The sequence below is a fragment of the Apteryx rowi genome, unplaced genomic scaffold, assembly GCF_003343035.1.
Source record: "Apteryx rowi isolate R43461 unplaced genomic scaffold, aptRow1 scaffold_862, whole genome shotgun sequence".
Classification (NCBI taxonomy): Eukaryota; Metazoa; Chordata; class Aves; order Apterygiformes; family Apterygidae; genus Apteryx; species Apteryx rowi.
Window position 1 is genome coordinate 219,848 of NW_020451163.1, and position 6,000 is coordinate 225,847.

General features: G+C 36.8%; 1 protein-coding gene across 10 annotated transcripts in view; it reads right to left on the reverse strand.

The window, feature by feature from the left end:
* AMBRA1 (autophagy and beclin 1 regulator 1) overlaps positions 1 to 6,000 on the reverse strand; it is a 144,504-nt gene that overhangs the window by 138,128 nt on the left and 376 nt on the right. For 3 of the 10 annotated variants that reach the window (XM_026090610.1, XM_026090611.1, XM_026090604.1), the window contains exons 1-3: positions 5,799 to 5,950; positions 5,610 to 5,671; positions 3,452 to 3,605 (exon numbers count right to left, since the gene is read on the reverse strand). The exons of 1 other annotated variant lie outside the window; for it this stretch is intronic. The gene's annotated coding sequence lies outside the window, so the exon portion shown is untranslated. Of the gene's footprint in view, positions 1 to 3,451; positions 3,606 to 5,609; positions 5,672 to 5,798; positions 5,954 to 6,000 lie in introns of those variants that run through there. 6 more of the 10 variants (XR_003257642.1, XR_003257643.1, XM_026090612.1 and 3 more) reach the window with 5 other exon arrangements.

A 6,000-nucleotide genomic window follows, 5' to 3' on the forward strand; every position in this document is an offset into this window, starting at 1 on the left:
ACACAGAAAAATTTTCAGGAGTCTTTTTTGATTGTATTTATTAAATATTGACCATAACTTAGCAATCCCACAAATGTACATATGGGTGGATTCTCCAAAATGATCACAAGATGTTCAGACAGGCATGAAAAGAGCACACATGGTGGTAGAGGCCAAATGCTTTATCTTCACTATCAAGGATTCTCATATAGGTTGTAGTCACAGCACATGCTATTTCCTCAAAGTGTTTTCCACCACTATTTTCCCTTATATATTACATAGTTTAACTTTGAGGCAGATTGCTTTATTGAAATGCCTGTGTCTTCAAGAGGCTCACTAGAGCAAAGGAGAAAAACAGTATGGCTACAGACTAATGCAGTCCTTCCTTTTTTTTTTTTTACAAGAGTTTCATTCATAAAAGCAATAAAACCTTGCTCTCTGGGACCCACAGACAAGAGGTCTCCAAGAAAGAATAGACAGATGTAAGCAGTAACACAGCTCTGTGCAATGACTTTCCAGATCCCTTCTTTGTTTGCATCCCAGTTTGGGGTATAGATCCATTGCAGTCCCACCTCCAATGTGGCAATGACAATGCTGACATCTTCCTGAAGTACACAGATTGAATTCTACCAGTAGTTTTATTAAAAACATTGATATGATTCATACCAAGTGTCACACCATTCCCTCTAACCCTTTTCATGTTTCCACTTGCAAAACAGAGCAAAATTAAAAAAAAGCTTATTTAAAACCAAAACAAAAATGCTGATCTGCCCTCTCTTCACTGAATCAGCTCAGCTAAACAAATAGCACAAGTAAAAGAGTCCTAGTTTGGTAAGTAATCGAAGTATGCAGCACTGGAATTTGAACAATGCAATAACAACAACAAAAATCTGTAAAAAAAAGGGTGACATGACTCACTCAGAATAGTTCCACTGACCTAAACTCAAGACAAGTTTTGGAAGAAAGGGAGTTACGATGCTCAGTACTAAGCCATAGAGTTTCTGAAAGTGTACCTGATCAGCTACATATTTAAGTTTTGCTCTTAAAAATACTATCTACCTTCCCTTAACTCCATTTGTAGYACTTTTATGTGAGCTTTATAACAGGTCAAAGAGGTTCTAGCTCTTCTTGGGTTTAAAAGACAGAAAAAACTGCTAGAAGAGACAGCTTCGAGAAACATTTAGATATTGCTGCAAGGTAACTTAATAAATACATACTGAAAATAAAGTTATGGTGCACTGGAATTTTAAGCAAGACTAACCCACAGATATAGTTCATAGAAGCATAACAAGCTTATCTTAAGCACGTTTAATCAAAATAATGAAAGAGGCAAAACTAGAATTCCAGAAACCATTTTGTTGTTTTCTGCCTTTTATATATATACACACAAACATGTAAAATTATATAGGTATATATATATACACACACACACACACATATACACACACAAAGCACACCACACAAAAAAACCACCACACACCACACAGCTTAATTTAAGACACTGGAAGCATGCAGGTTCCTGGCACTGGACTATTTCAGAGCATAAAGCCAGTCTTCAACCTAAGTACCAAGATTTTCAATGTCTTGTTTAAAGGACTACTGCAGTATTTGTTTCTCACTGGTGACTGCATCTTGCAAGATGGATGCTTTCAAACAATCCTACTTTTTGACCTTCATTCTTTTCTGATAGTTTGGCTATGCAGAGTCCACAGTATTGCTGTAGCTTAGGACTACTTCAGTCATTAACCTAAGTCAGTGAAGCCAAAGCTGCCAGTTCACAAGCCACATCCAACACAACTTCATCAGGATGAGGGGAAGGGGAGAAGACAAACTATCACTGTGTTTTAAAAAAGTTGTGTTAATCAAATCAAAAGTAGTAAATTATGTAGACCTACATACAAAACATTCCTGCACAGGCTTTTTTTTTTTTTTTTTTAAGTTTTGCATGCAACTATGTAACAGAGTCCAAAACTATTACCATGAAGGCACTTCTGTTCTACAGTCCTGTTTTTAAGTGTTTAGATCTTCCGCAAACTATTATTCTGTAAGCTGAAGTTTTCCCTTGATTAAGGTCAGGGAGATTTGGAATGCAATGTCAAAGCACATCTTTTGCAGATGTATTAAACACACTACTCTAAGTTGTACCTGCAGCTCTGAACACTTCCACATAAATCAGAACAGAACTTTGAAAGAGAAATAGCTTGTATCATTGCTTCATGATTACAAAATTCAGTGTCACATTTTAAATTAAAACTATAAACAGGTCAGGAAATTTGATTAAATTAGACAGATATCAATAGTACATTGTCAATTTGAACTACTATATGACTGCAAGAAAAAGTTTATTGCTATTATAATCTTAATTTCTCTTCCCAGACTGGTTTAAATAAGCTATAACACTTTCAAGAGAACTCTTTAGTCAAGACTTTAATTGTTGGTTATTTACAGCAAAATTATGAGGAAGTGGAAAAGAAAGTTACAGATATCAACTTCTAAAGGTCAGAAAACTAATGGGAAAAAATGACAAGGGAAATCATAAAAAAAAAAGTAAGTGATCAGCTGCATCTGGAGCTTGACAGTTTCATTTACCAATGACAACATGGAGCACTTCTATGACTGTTATTACCATTTCCACACAAACTTCATGAATTCTTGAGAAGATATTAGTCACAATCCATAAGCAAAGATGAGAATAAAAGCAAATTCACAAAGCTGCAAAATAAGTCAAACAGCAGAACTAAAATCCAGAGGATTAAGAGTTTGTTTCTGAATTCTACACTCAGCCTGTGGCATCTTTCACTAAGTACTGCACACAGTGGAAAATGAGGAACAGAAAGAAGAGACAGGGAGAATGCAGACTAACCCTAAGAGAAATGCTCTCTTTTTAGATAGAGAAGTAAAGAAATTTTAAATCCAAAGTCCCAATATAAACAGTAAAAGTCACATCAAGGTTCCTCAAATTCAAGAGCCACAGATAAGTGCCATATATTGACATTATACATGGAAGAGATATTTGGAAGTACCTACACTGCAGAGTAGCAAAGGAATATCCACAGGATGAAAATGAAATATTTTTCAGCACCAAGGCTACATTTAAGGCATGTGCACATTAGCTAAGTAAAGAAGAAAACACAACTGGAAGCAAGAACATAGTTTAAAAACACAGTTCATGTGATTCCCTGTTCACATGGAAATAATCAAGTAAGGCAACAAATCAAAAGCAGAGATGATCCACACAGAAGTTGAAGCGGTCTCCATGTACAGGTGTATCAAAACTAAAGAGACTTGAGAAAAAGAAGATCTAGACTTTGAACATAGAAACACAGCCAATTCTTGGGACTCTTTCCCTTCTTGGCCTGTGATTGAGAGTATGAGAGAAATACAACAAGAAAAGAAATGCATCAAAAACATGGGTCAGAGACCCCTCTCAGCAATTTTATACTGCACAAGGTGGAGAACTAGTGCTACGTACCAGGAGCAGGGCAGCAGGAATGGCTTTGTCAGGACCGCCCAAAAGACCTCAACTGAATGATTGCTTGAGAACATTAGAAGTGGAGCTGTGCTAGCACAAAGATTAAGACAACCCTCTCCATGCTCAGAGCCCGGCACCTCATCTTCCTATGAGCCTTCAACAAACAGTTCACAAAAATTGGAGACAACAGATAGTTACTAGGTAACATTTATAGTCAAGGTTCTTAACAATAAACGTTAAATCCCAAGTAGACCATTACGTCTCCTCGTGCTTTAAGCAACCTAATTAACAGGTCTTTCATTAAGAAACTACTATACAGACATTTTAATAACCTTGCATTAGAATATTTCTAATATTTAGTCTCTTCCATTGCACATCATCTTGTTATTTGTTTTTGAAATCCGTAAATGATTCTTCTTTCCTCACCTCGTTACTATTTCGATTCTATTACTTTCCTTGTTACGTTAGTGCATAGCCACTAACACAAGAGCAAACAAGGTAACTATTAATACATACTACCCTCCTTTACCACATCTCCAATAATGCAACCTTAATGGGAGGGGGGAGGGCAGGGGGAAGAAAAGGACCTTAATACCATTCATATTAACAGTATTAATTAGTATTAACTGTATTAACAGTATCAGTAATAACTTTGCAAGAACCTTGAATTTAGTTAGCTTGCTAACCATTGCATTAAAGATACTAAAATTATTTTCCAGAAGTTTCATAAAAATCATAACACAGGAAAGGAGCAAGTATTTAAATCCCTATTTATGATAAAGGAATATCAGCAGACAATATTACTGCTTGCATGCTTTACAACTAGTTGTTACATCCATGTAAAAGTTAGAAATGCTGTGCAGAAAATGGAAAAGTAGGAAACAACCAAACAAGAATCCAGAGGGTCAGTTATGACTCAGAAGAGCAAAAGAAAAAAGCTGTCAGCAGAGTAAACACTGGATAAAATGCCAATTCCTACCTGATAGCTAAATCTGAAAAGGCAAGTCCAGATATCTGGATTCAAGTATATTCTCCATCCCAAGTATTAGGGAAAAAAATAATAATAATAATAATAATAGACATGCTAGGGGATTGTTACACTCATTAACACCTACACTGCCACAAATCAACAGATGAGTACAAGATAGATAGATACTCATTTGTTACCTTCTGAACACAGAAGTACCAACTTTAAAAAAAAAACAAAACTTATCCATAGCAACACTAATTATGGACTGTAGTACTACTAAGCAAGCTATACTGAAGAGTTTCAAATGCTAGAAATTGCACTGCAGTGGTGTTTCAGAATATGAATGAAGTTTTTAACTTTAGCAGAGAATTTCAGGTACTGTTCCTGAACGTCACTCATATAAGGCATTCAAATCTGCTCAGATTTAACCCCATCCCACATTCTGAAAACTATCCCAGCAACAAAACTAAACAGTATTGTAATGGATTGGCAGTAAATGCACATTACCAGAGGGTCATTTTTAGGTCCCATTTTAACATTCCCATTAGCAATTTGAAAGAGCATGGGAATGGCAAAGGCTAAGAAGCCAGGTGACATTTGCAAAGGACACCAAATTGGGTGGAGCAGTAAACAAGGACAAATATAGAAGAAAAAGAGGCATCAGATTCTTATGTAAAGATCTGTGAACGTTTCATATGGAGGAGAGAAATGGAGCAGCATGAAGCACTCTTCCTGAACCTAGATTCGCAGCTAATACACTCTCTGTAGTCATAAAGCTGATCTTCCTGAGGACAAACTTCCACCTAAATGAAGGCTATTTTTGGTTCTTGAATCTGTCTCTTACAACAGAAAGATACTATAAAAGAACATATTGGGAAAAAAAAAAAAGAGTGATCCTCTAAAACATCTCTCTATTCGTTCTTGAAGTTGAAATACTTTTTAGTGCAAGAATTACATTGAGCACCTTCCAAAGACAACAGAAAGCATATTACTGGCAAGATTAAAAATAACCTAAAAAAACTTAAAGAAAACTACAGAAATGTGGGTGTTGCCTGAAGGACTACTGTAGGAGAAAACAAAACAAAATGCTAATGAACTAGGCACGCTCCCCCACAAGAAAAGAGGTAACAAAATAACATAGTGTTGGATGCATATACGCGAATGGATTTTACGCAAAACATTACTTACAGAAGCAAGTATTCTGCAATATGCGCTTTGAAAAACAAAAGGAGGGATACAGAAGACAGCATCTATTTCACATTTTAAGTGGATAAGGCAAGAAAACAAAAACAAAAAAGGTTATTTCTATTTCAATACAGCAGTCTCTCAAAACGTAAATTATCATTATCCGGATTGCGGGGATGTTTAAACACTGACCTTTCTTAACAAAAACAAAGATGGGAGCAGCACAAGAGAAGGTGGCGATGGAGGAAAAGAAAAACACCGAGTGCCCCAGCTCGGATCTGGAGTCAGGTTTTAGGAAGTGCTCGAGTTGCAGCAGTTTCACGCGGGGCGCAGACTCCCGCGGCCCAACGGCCGCTTCCCCGGGGCGCCTCCTCCCCCCCCGCCCCGCTCCCGG